The 12,938-nt window shown below is 50.2% G+C and overlaps 1 protein-coding gene across 1 annotated transcript in view; it reads right to left on the bottom strand.

The window, feature by feature from the left end:
• KCNK1 (potassium two pore domain channel subfamily K member 1) overlaps nucleotides 1–12,938 on the bottom strand; it is a 29,897-nt gene that overhangs the window by 11,160 nt on the left and 5,799 nt on the right. The gene's annotated exons all lie outside the window — the stretch shown is intronic.

A 12,938-nucleotide genomic window follows, 5' to 3' on the forward strand; every position in this document is an offset into this window, starting at 1 on the left:
TGAGGGGCTGATGTGGGGATACTGAGTGATGCGGAGGAGCCGTGGGAATGCTGAGGGGCTGTGGGGATGCTGAGTGATGCTGAGGCGCTGACATGGGGATGCTGAGTGATGCTGAGGGGCTGTGGGGATGCTAAGTGATGCTGAGGGGCTGATGTGGGGATGCTGAGTGATGCTGAGGCGCTGACATGGGGATGCTGAGTGATGCTGAGGGGCTGTGGGGATGCTAAGTGATGCTGAGGGGCTGATGTGGGGATGCTGAGTGATGCTGAGGGGCTGACATGGGGATACTGAGTGATGCGGAGGGGCTGTGGGGATGCTGAGGCGATGCTGAGTGATGCTGAGGGGCTATGGGGATGCGGAGTGATGCTGAGGGGCTGTGGGGATGCTGAGTGATGCTGAGGGGCTGTGGGGATGCTAAGTGATGCTGAGGGGCTGATGTGGGGATGCTGAGTGATGCTGAGGCGCTGACATGGGGATGCTGAGTGATGCTGAGGGGCTGTGGGGATGCTAAGTGATGCTGAGGGGCTGATGTGGGGATGCTAAGTGATGCTGAGGGGCTGACATGGGGATACTGAGTGATGCGGAGGGGCTGTGGGGATGCTGAGGCGATGCTGAGTGATGCTGAGGGGCTATGGGGATGCGGAGTGATGCTGAGGGGCTGTGGGGATGCTGAGTGATGCTGAGGGGCTGTGGGGATGCTGAGTGATGCTGAGGGGCTGTGGGGATGCTGAGTGATGCTGAGGGGCTATGGGGATGCTGAGTAATGCTGAGGGGCTGATGTGGGGATGAAGGAGCCGGGAAGGGCAGGGAGAGTGACCAGGAATGTGCTATGTGGAGTAGTTAAAGTGCTCCAGGCGTGCGAGAAAATATACACAACACATGCGCACACACATGCACACACGCACACATGCATATAAGCACACACACATCAATTTAAGCCAATATAAACTGGCTTTTTGTTTACTGAAGCTGAAAGTAATCTTAATTGGTACAGTCACTTGTATTATAAATGATCGGTTTGCTTGTCAAGACCAGTTTGATTCCTGGGACTCAAGACAAGTTTGTTTCCACCGTAACCCCTCTGACCCGGAGCCCAGCACAGAGTCCGGTGCGTGGTGCACTGATGAGGGCCGGGGCGTGCCGATACCACCCATGAGGACAGCAGTCCTGCGAGGCTGGGACAGGCAGGCCCGACCGTCACTCTCAACAACTTTCCAGAACACCACCTCTTTGGGGGCAATGTACAGGGTACCCACCTAACAGGTTAAAAAACCATTTGTAAAACGTTACCAAACCTCCATCATGGGTAAATCAGTCACAGGATAAAAAAACAACTTTCAAAGCCAATTCGCTTTACCACTAACATCCAACTATAACGAATAGCTTTCAGTCTGTTCTGTCTTTCAATGACAACGAAATTAGAAACATAAGGAGCTTGCTGAATTCAGGAATCGCTAGGTGGGAAGCTAGGCAGGGCCTCCTGGCTGCCCTGAGGGCCCAGCAGTAAGAATTCCAATTACTCCTCTAACTCACCTGTCTCCTGGCAGTAAATCAGCCTCAGAGCAGCACAGTGACACCAATAGGACACACTTGCTATTTCTTGTAAGTGTTTTCTCACCTTTTCAAAACTAGCCATGGTGCAAAAATGTTCTATTTTACCAGAGGAGTACATTTCCAATTTATTCAAATGTTACCAAAAATGTTTAACTTTCCAATCCCATACCATATGGTTTTCTCTCACAGTTGCTTCCCACACACCTTGGGGAGGGGGTCCATCTTTCCATCTAGAGAAGAGAATCCTCAACTCGGATCCCTCTTTGGACAGGAAGCTTAACGTCCCCTTTGCAAGGCTATTTGAAAAGGGGGGAAGTAACAGCAGTAACCTCTCCAAGTGCTCAACTGTTAATCACTCCTCTGCATTCGCCCCCAAGCCCAAGCTTAGCAACTGCGTTAGCAAGGATGCGGGGAGAGCCCCTCGGAGGGTCTCCACCAGGTGTGTCCGGCCTGGCACATGTGGGGACAGCACTCAGTGCCACCTGTCAGGAAGGCGCCTCCAGGATAAGCCAGGAGTACACGCGAAAACCCAAACCCAGCCCCGGGCAAACCACAGCGCCAGGTCCACCAGGGGACTGACGGCCTGGCCTCCAAGTTGTTTTAAAAACACTGAACAGCCTGAAAAGCACTGATTCTCTTCCTGGGATATGAATGGATAGAGAATCAAGTATCCGACACAAAGGCAGAGAACCTTCAACACGGCGGCGGCCACTGGATTCTTCTAACTTGAAACATTCTCGGCGGATCCACGAGAAGGAAGCTTGGTGGTGAAAAGGACAGTGTGTGTGGCACAGGAGAAACGGACTAGGCAACACAAATGTTAAAAAATCAGAGTCTCTCGGGTCTAGTCCCCCGAGCAGGGACACACTGTGCTGGTGACGCTCGGGTTCCTGACACATGTGTTTAGGTACCAAACACCTAGATGCTGCGGGTTCTTCAAAGACACGCAGGGCCAGAGCCACGCTGCCCTATCGTATGAAAGATATAGTTGTGGGAACAAAAAGGACATTTTAAAAAATGCAGAACAGCGTGTTATTAGGGGTCAATTGAGTGACAAGCACTACCGGAGGCCAATGGTCCCCTTTCTCTGACCCTGGTCCAGGTCTGGGGCCGCGGGAATGAGAAACTCGAAGCCAGCAGGTCCACCGCTTCGTCTGGTCCATCAGGACAGGCCCCAATTTAGAGCCTCTGTCCCGGGTGAACACGCACGTGGGTGCGAAACACGCGGGGAGGAGGAAACTGCTGGAGGCTTTGGTTAGAGGAAACTAACTGTCATCAGGCTTATGTTTCAGTTGCCCAAACAGCGAGTGGTGCCACTTGTTTTGTGGGCAGTTACCCGAAACAATGACGAAACGCAGGAGGCAGCGGGAAGAGGAACCCGCGTGAGCTGGACCGAGTAGGAAAGATGCCACGGGCGTGTCCCCAGCTGGCAGGGCGCGGACGACAGGATGCGGGGCACCTGGTCACAGGCTGGCCGGGAATAGGAGGGACTCTGGCATGGGACACCTCCCCCCAAGGTAGCAGAAAAAATGTATCTGCCACTCGGGTGGCCACACACCCTACCCCATAGAGCAAAACATAGGAAGGGCAGATGCTAGGGAGGATCACGTGAATCCCTCCCTTTCTGAAAATAGTCCTTTCTGGCATAAAACACTTTCCTGAGCATGGCTCAACTTAGTCATCGAGCCTGAGGATGCGGGGCTGGCATATGCATCACGCCTGCTCCTCCCCAGCTGGGTCCCAGAGCCCGCACCTGTGCCACGGGCTGCTCAGCCGGAGGGCGCCAGGAGATCGTCCCCCACCTCCGGGCCCCCGTGGCTCTGCAGCCCCCACAATCTGTCACCACCTCAAGAGGCTGCTGCACAGTCCAGGCTCTGCAGGGCTCCCGTCCCATCTGCCTCAGAAACACTCTCACTTCTGCATAATTTCCTGAGCCGATCATTTCGTTTTTGTTTTTATTTCTATTTTGGAAATTGATCAGAGAGACAGAGAGTGACTTTTTCTTTTTTTCCCTAACCCATGTCTTTGTGTGACTGCACCCTGTAGAGTGGGGGGAAGCAGAGACACCGAGGGTCCCTCCACTTTTAAGATCTCAAATGAGATGCTTATTTGGCTTTGTTTTACCATTTAAGACGTGCACGCTAACGGGTGAATATCCAAGCCCGTATTTTACTAACTTTTAAAATCGATGCCCCCTTTGGATAAATAACACAGCGAAAAGAAACCCATCATGGGAGAGGGTCCTGCTTCTGCTGGCGGGGAAGGTGGGTAACCCCTTGGTTTTCTTTTTTTTCCTCACAGCCCACACTCTGTCAAGGATTAATTTCTGTAATTTTTATGGTAAATAATAAACATAAAATATAATACTATTCTAGCTACACATCCCTCCCCGACCCCATAGCCAGTGAGCATCTCTGCTCCTAAAGGCCTTGAATGCTGAGTCTATCAGCCCATAGATAGAACCATTTAAAGTGTAAAGTGAGTTTCCTGCTCCTCAAATGACTGAATTGGGTTTCTTTTTAATCCAGAGGTTCCCCAAATGATGTTACATTCTGATGATTCCACTGTACCAAAAAAGCAGGACTCCACAGGACCCCTATTGTGTAGGTTGTATGGAGGACAATCTCATCACCGGTCAGACCCTGGGAGACACACCAGTCAAAAGGTCCCACTGAATGCTTGGTAATTCCGTGCAAAATAGAAATTTTAATTTGACAGAGTTGAGAGCCTTGTTTGAAAGAAATGAGGACAGACATTGAGAGATGGGCAGAAACACTGCAGAAGTGTACAGGTGAGTTTTTAAGTCTTTTCTTAAATTTATTGGGTGACACTGGTTAATAGGATCATACAGGTTTCAAGTGCACATTCCTGATACATGAACTGCACATGGCACTGTGTGCCCACCACCCAAAGTCAAATCATCTTCTGTCACCATATATTTGGGCCCCTTTACCCTTCACTGCCCCCACTCCCTTCCCTCCGGTAACCACCACGCTGTTGCCTGTGTCCATGAGTTTCAGTTTTTTGTCTCAATGAGTGAAATCACATGGTCCTTAGCTTTTCCCGACTGACTTATTTCGCTTAGCATAATGTTCTCAAGGTCCGTTCATGTTGTTGCAAATGGCAGTATTTAATCTTTTCTTATGGCTGAGTAGTATTTTATTGTGTGTATGTACCCATCTTCTCTATCCAGTCCTCTGTCGCAGGACACTTTGGTTATTTGATGTCTTGGCCCCCGTGAGTAATGCTGCAGTGAACATAGGGGTGCATATATCTTTGCAAATAAAAATGTTTTCTAGTTTTTCAGGTAGATACCCAGAAGATGGGTTGCTGGGTCATATGGTAAGTCTACTCTCAATTTTTTGAGGAACTTCCAGACTGTTTCTCATAATTAGAAAGCCACATACAAAAGATTAGCTTGTCCCCTTGTCCAAAAATTAATTCAAAATGAATCAAAGACCTAAAATAAGATCTGAAACAATAAATAACATAAAAGAAAACATAGGTACTAAACTTATGGACCTTGGTCATAGAGAACATTTTATGAGTTTGACCCCAAAGGCAAGGGAAGTAAAGGCAAAAATAAAAGAATGGAACTATATCAAACTAAAAAGCTTCTGCACAGCAAAAAAAAACCCAAAACAAAACAAAACAAAACAAAACGGCAACCAACGAGGTGGGAGACGATATTTACAAACAACAGCTCCAACAAGGGATTAATACCCAAAATATATAAAGAACTCATACAACTCAACACCAAACAAACGAACCAATCCAGTATTGGTAAGATTATGGAAAATAGACCCCTTTGAGGCTTTAAGTCCATTAACTGAGCTGGTCAAAATTACTAATCAAACATTCTCCTTCATATAATTAGGAAATTTGGTAGTTTGCATGTCAATACTTAGCTTCAAATTACAGCTGCTATTTTTTGGGGGGGGGGAATAAAAAACAGAGCAACTATGTCCATGTAAAAGTGAATTTAGCCCTGGCCCGGGTTGCTCAGTGGTTAGAGCATTGGCCCTCGGCCCAAAGGGTCAAGGGTTAGATTCCCATTCAGGGGCACGTACCTGGGTTGCAGGTGTCTCTCTCACATCGATGTTTCTTCCCCTACCCCCACTCTCTCTGGGAAAAAAAAAAACATGAACCGAAAAAATATCCTCAGGTGTGAATTAAAAAAAACAAAAGTAAATTCATGAAGAATATATTATGAAAGGAATCACAGACTCGCGTGGCAACCTTCGGGGGAAGAAAGGACATCCTAGCAGAGTGGACAGAGCACACAGGAACCCACACTACGAGGCTCTTTGGCCAAATGTCACCTTCCACTTAGCAGAAGACGCTCACTGCTCTCCTTCCCCAGTGGGCACGGCACACCCAGGTGGAACCAGACTGTGCGGGGTACACCTGTCACGGTGTCTCAGGCAAACGCTGCGGTTTGTGCTGCTGGAGGTGGCTCTCAGGTCTAGGCCCAGATGAGCTGTGACTCTTCAGGGAGAGGACACCGGTTCCCTCTGCTAGAACCGAAGGGGAACAAACCAGAAGACAGTCACTGACGTTTCTGGATGACATACTCTCCCTACCGCTGCATCTAATGGGAAATGGAGGGCTAGCTGCTGGGAGAAAGTGGACCCTGCTGGCATTAATGAGGCCAGACAGGAATGAGCCTAACGTGGGAAAGTGGGGACTTGCTCAGGGCACAGCTGGACCTCAGCCTCCTCACAGATGACAAAGGAGTGCAGACTAGAAAACCTGACAATGAATGATGGTCTCGCTGTGTTTCCTACATGCCACCTCTGAAAACATGCAAAGTAGACAGATAAGGGTGGGCGACCTCACTGCACTCTTAGACACAAGGTGCCTTTCAAAGCCACCATGCAAGCAAGCAAGGGAAATCCGGTTAAATCCATGGTGAGCTCGCCACTGCACACTCTCTTCAAGGGATCAGGGCTCAAGCCAGAGTCAATTTTGTCTACTTCTGAGCTGATCACGGTTGGGCTTAAAGTCCTACCATTAAGGAGAATTGCAATGAGCTGGTACTAAATAAACTTGGGCCTTAGAGCCACGTGCTCAACCTTCTCACTAACAGCTGGACAAATGTCACATGTCCAGTGAGTGGCACTCTCATGGGAACACCCTGATGTTGTCAGAGCCCCACCACTGTGTGGCAAAGGGAAGCACCCTGATAACCAGGACCATCGTGCCTATTGGAATTACTGATCCCAGCGGAGGTGCAGCTAGAACAGACTGTGGGTGACACGCGATTCCCAGGCCAGAGGGACTGCATGGTGTGTCCTTCTCAAGAAAGTACATCAGAATGGAAGAGAGGGTGAATTATTAGAGGAAGAATTATCAACCTAGTCGAGGTGTTTCAAGTCTTCTATAAATGCCCAAGATCTGCCTCTCCTGTGTGAAGGGGACTATGTCTCAATTTTCTATGGTGCTCTTACTGCTCTGAGGGGACATATGACCAAGGAGGGGGGCCTGGGGTGGGAAGCATGTCTGACAGTGAGACTCACCAGAGTGAATCCTCAGAGGTTAGAGGTCAGGCCTAAATAAAAAAGCAACTCGTCTGCTTTTCAAACATTTCCACCTGCTGCTGTATCTCCGAGGCTGGCCTGTGAACCATGGAAACACCTGGGCTAACAGTACAACCTGCACAGGCGTGGGCTCAGTGTGCAACTCAGGCCTTGGCCCACAGCTCTCAAACAAGGCAGCAGGCGGAAAGGACACTCTGCAAGTGTGGCCCTGGGCACGGTTTTAAAGAAACCGCAGCTGATGGGGCAAAGATCAGAGTAAGATGATAAATGTAAAGATTTAGCCTGAGCGGTACCTTTTCTCAAAGCGTTTATGAGCTTTCAGACTGAGAGTCCTCCACCCAGCCTCCTGTGCTGCTGGGGGCCCATGTGATACTGGGGGGCCCTGAGGCAAAAGTGAAAATACGAGATTGTTTCCAGTATCCTTAATCTGAGCCCAATGCACTAAGGAATTATCTGGAGCAGTTACTAAGTGCCAAGAGTTGTATTTCTAACACCTGTGTTTCTTTTAAAGACAAAAGTTTCATTAAGCTCCAGTTGGGCCACTCAGGAACTGAGCTGAAGTTGAGATTTCAGTACGTCAGAGCCTGTTAACAGTACAAACAGGCCCTGGGGCGTGGCTGTTCTACTTGGAGTTTTTCAAAACCATTTAGAAACTGACTAACCACACCAACTAACCACAAGAAACATGTGAAACTACACCCTTCACAGGTGATTCATCATCTCTCGGCTGAATCCCTGAGAATTTGGGGTGAGGGGCCCAGCGCCCCAGAGCCTCCCTCTGTCCTGAAACTGGGGTCTGGCCAACCCGCACCTGGCACCTGCGTGAGGAGGTGGAGCAGCTCAGGGCTGGGGCTTGGCCCTGTGTGTTCCCTGCCACATACACACCTGGAGAGAACTTACACGCCTGTGTACAGCAACAACTTGGCTGCTCACCAGGCCTGGCCCAGGGCTCAGACTGCGACACTGCTGGTGTCCCAGCCCAGGGCAATCGCCCTCATCCCACTGTGTCCCAGGGCCTAGGTGTTCCTATTGATGTCTACCCCCGCTCCGCCGGAGGTTTTCCCAGGGCTCCTGCCCCACCCCTGGCCTCCGGGCACCTCCTGGTGATCCTCCAGGCAGTCCTCTTCCTCAGGACAGGTCACTGTGTGCTTGGTGACTGCAAGCGCCTCCGAGCCACGTGGCCCAATCCCAGCTTTCCCTGTTTGAGCCACTTGCAGGCCAGGCTGCTTGTCCCAGTGCAGGTCCAGGAACCTACAGTGGCTCCCTACTGCCCAAAGTCAAGTGCACATTGCAATTCCCACGTTCAAGGCCCTGCCTCTGCCTCCTTATCAGCCACTTGCCCACAGGTGGCTCTTGGGCTCTGGAAAGGTGCCACCTTCATGGCCTTGTGACCTGTCAAAGGTCAGGCTCCTTCTTCTTCTGGGCATCTGGACTGCGCATATGTCTTCCCCCTCTGTGCCACCCACCAAACCCTACCACACTGCTTGTTCACTTCAAGTCACCTCCTCCATGAAGCTTCTCTGAGCACTGCAACCCAACTGGTCACCCCTCAAAATCCTACATCATCACCAGGGCCCCACAGATTTGCAGTTAGGGACCTACACCCTACACAGCTCTAGGGAGTTCTGTGGGTTAGTGCAGTCTACACCCTACAGGGCTCTATGAGTGTTCTGTTGGTAAATTTAGTCTATACCCTACACAGCTCTATGAGAGTTCTGTGGTTTAGCTTAGTGTCCCCAGCTGGGCTGGAGGCTTCTTGAGGTCAGTGACGCTCCCTGCACAGTATTTTTTCTGTGTCCCCCCCATGTGGGGCACAGAGTAGAAAATACTCAGTAAATTCTACAAAGACCTGGGACCACAGGAAGTTAGAGCTGGGAGAGGATCCCATTCACGCCCTCACTGTACAGATGAAACAAGTGAGCTCCAGAGAAATAACCAAAGCGCTGTTGTGACTTCTTGCCTGAAGAGAACCCATGCCTCCTGGTCCCCAGATCAATGCCTCCCCACCTCCCATCCTCACCTTTCTCATAAGCCCTCCCTGGCTTATTTTTAGAAGTCCCCCAAGAACCCTTGTAAGCATCATCGACTTAGTCCTTGTAGAGTGAGTCGGTATATCTGAGAGTCAACATTCTCTAAAAATAAGTCACATTTGCACTCTTCACTCCATCGGGCTGTATTTTTAAAATATTAATTCAGTCTGACGTCACTGATGACCATGGTGCTAGCAACTCCATCCGCTGGGCTGGGCTGGGCTGGGGAGGAAAGAGCCAGCCCTGCCCGTGGTGGGGGGTGGGCACTGCTCTGAGGGGCTCCTGCCCGCGGCTGGCCCTGAGTGGAGACTGGGACACTGAGGAGGGACAGACCCGGACACCCCCCAGCCCTGGGTCACAGGACAGGAGCTGGCCAGGGCGGGAAAGCACCAGCCCAGGTGAGCCCGCGAGGCGCAGCTGTGAGCGAGGCGCCCGGAGGCGCCAGGTGCGTCTTGGTGGCCTCGCTGGTCCAGGTACCTTCCCAGCCAGCAGGCGCTCGGCCGAGCTGCCGAAGAACAGACGGAGGCTGAGGTCACGTTCCACAAATGCCAAGGGAAGTGTGTATATTCCTTTGGTAATCTGAGCCGTTCTTTCTTTCCATTTTTGTTGGTTCCATTTTTAAGCGTAAGATGCACTGCGGAGGCGGGAATGTAAAGAGAGCGTGGGGACGACAGGCTGCTGTCCAGGCAGCGTCCTCCTGTGACAGCGCAGGGCTCCCCCGCCCTCCCGAGGGGGCATCTGTGCACCTGGCCGTGGGCGAGCTGCTGTGCAACTGTGGCAGCTGGTGTCACAGCACTGGGGACACGTGGGGAGTGATGGGGGGCTGTCCTTGGGGGACACGTGGGGAGTGATGGGGCCTGTCCCTGCTCAGAACTTCTCAGTGCGGCCGCCTGACACTGGGGCAGCTGGACAGCAGCCTCTCCAGCCTCTTTAATTAACTTAATCCACCTCACCACAGTCTTTAAATAATTGAACGCCTTGGCAACCGGTGTCCAAACGCTTAAAGAATTTTAGTTACAAGAATGTTCTAACCTTTTAATTCTAGTTTCAGACATTCACGTTCTCTTCTGTTATTCCCAACCTGAGGCGACATAAAAAATGCAGCATCTGAGACAAAGATGCTTGGATCATCGGTGACAGCAGGGACCACAGTCCTGAGAGGGCATCATCTGGTAACTCATGGATATTCAGCAAACTTAAACACACATAGGAAAGAAAATCATTCAGGTTGTTTCCAGAGTCATGTGATATTTTCCCATCTGCTACAAACTGTGTTTATTTGACGCTAATAGAGTTAGAAAATACTTCAATTTCCTATGGGGAAAAAATCATGTTTTCTCTTATTTACTTCCCAGAAATAGAATAAACCTGGATTGACGCCTTGGTAACTTTAATGTTACTTGCAACTAAATGATGCACCGGAGATATTTATGTATTGCTGTTCCTTGGACTATATGTAATACAAATTTTACACTGCACTATATCAAATCCTAAATTTCCTATTGCTAAATTTAAGAACATATGAAGCAAATCCTTCTGCCCCCCCACCCCCACTTTCTATAAGGCCTTATATAATATTAAATTGGAAAACAATATTATAGTTTAGATGTTCTTCCTTAGCCTGCAAGTTGAAGTAGTCGAAACTCTTGTTAAATGTGTTCATCAAACAGCAACTGAGCCCAGAGAATGCCCATCTCACCCTGGAATAGCTCTTCCCTCTTCTCCACTTATGGACACTCTGTCTCCTTCCACCAGGTTCAGGTATGGCCGCCCCCCCCCGCCCCACCTTCAAGCTCTACAGTCAGATAGATGATGTAACTTGACATCAGGGCATGACCTACATTAAGGAAGCACATTACACTGTCAGCATGGCCCTCGTGACACTACAGTAGAGCGAGTGCCTGCCTCATGTGGCCCCTGGATACCCAGGAGGGACTTCAAGTTCAACTGGCCCAGGACCTCAGCTCACTTGAGACCCTGCACCCAAAACCTGCCCCTTCCCTGGCCTTCTCTCTGTCCCCAGGCTGCCAGAAGCTCAGACCAAAACCTTGGGGTCACTCTTTACCACTGTTTTTTCCACCTCACATCCAATCATCCACAAATCCTGTTGGTTCTTCCACCGACAGATCTGAAAGCTGACCACTGCCACCATCTACTTCGCCACCCTGCTCTACGCCACCAACAAGCCTTGTCTGGACTGTTGTAATAGCCCCCCTTTAGGGCCTCTGCTTCTTCCCCCGTCCAACACCAGTGGGAGTGAAGCTGTCAGAACAGTCAGATCATATCACCCCTTTGCTCAAGCTCCCCCAATGTTTTCCACGTCACTCAGAGAAAGTAAATGCTTTGCACTGGTCTGTGATCCTACACCACCTGCCCCATCCCCTCTCCTTGACCTCATGGCTCCCCTGTCTCAGGTTCAACCACGATGGCTTTCTGCTGCACCTCAACTATGGGGACTTTGTTCTAGAACACAGTTCCTCTCCTTTAGCCCTTCACTCAAATGCCAACTTCTCAATACTTTTCAGATTTCTTATCAAAGACCACAGTTGTGAACTCTCCACACGCCCAGCACACACTCATTGAACAGACACTCCCTGTCTCCTTGCATCTCTTTGCAGCAGGACCTTTCTCCTTAGCAATTATCCCGATAGCATCCTGTGTGTTTTACTTATTGTGTTTACTGTCCCTCCCTCTCCCCACTAGATGGACACATCCAGGAAGACAAGAGTCCTAAGTGCTAGACCAGCACCTGGTGAATTTAATGTTCAGCAAACACTTGCTGGGGACGCACCAGCCTGAACCACGGGAGCCAATGCAAAAAGCTAGAATCTGATCTGGATCAAGGAGATAGTCGCCAATTAAAAGCCACTGTCGCCCTGGCTGGTGTGGCTCAGCTGGTTGGAGCATCGTTCTGTACATCAAAAGGTGGCAGGTTCGATTCCTGGTCAGGGTTTCGGGTTCAATGCCCAGTCAGGGCGTGTGTGGGAGGCAACCGATCAATGTTCCTATCTCACATTGATGTCTGTCTGTGTGTCTGTCTGTCTCTCTCTCCTTCCTTCCTCTCTCTAAGATCAATTAAAAAACAAACCAAAACCACTGTCCGTGTCTAACATAACCCAATTGATCTCTTTAATGTAAGAACTGACTCTGTTTTACAGATTAAAGCAGGGAAATGAACACTAGAAAGCAGAAGACAAGCCCTCTGGTCTGATCCATGCTCAGGGAGAGAACCTTTCAGATGGGCTCCCTCTGCAGCCCCAGCTCCCCCATCTCCCCTTCTTCAAGCTGACCTCGGGTCGGGCACAACCCTTCCACCAATGTGAGGACATGGAGTCCACCCAGAATGAACCAGGAAAGTCCGAGCACAAACTGAATCCAGGAGATAGAAGCGTCAAGGAAGTCAAGATGACACCCCCAAAGTGGCCTCCTTTTCGATGGACAACCTGCCCCTCCCACCAGTAACAGGCAGTGTGAACACGCACAGTCAGTGGAGAAATTACACGCTTCAGTATTCCACAGATCTGGCTACAACTGGGATGGGATAACACCCCCTCAGAATCAATTCTAGCACGCTGCATTCTGACTATGCCGGAGAGCTCACGACATAAACGGTGTCTCTGTCCCTGCAAGGAACCTGGAGTAAGGTGACACATGAAATCGCATTGTTACGGGTCTAAACAACTGAGCGCCGGCATGTTCACGTGCTCCAACCCTGCGGGCCCCAAAACCACCTCACCTCAGAGGCACCAGACTTCCCACCAGGTGACTGGTACAATCAAGGCCTGAATTCCTGACCAGGCTTAGTCACGTCATA

The sequence above is a fragment of the Miniopterus natalensis genome, chromosome 21 (genome assembly GCF_054644295.1).
Source record: "Miniopterus natalensis isolate mMinNat1 chromosome 21, mMinNat1.hap1, whole genome shotgun sequence".
Lineage (NCBI taxonomy): Eukaryota > Metazoa > Chordata > Mammalia > Chiroptera > Miniopteridae > Miniopterus > Miniopterus natalensis.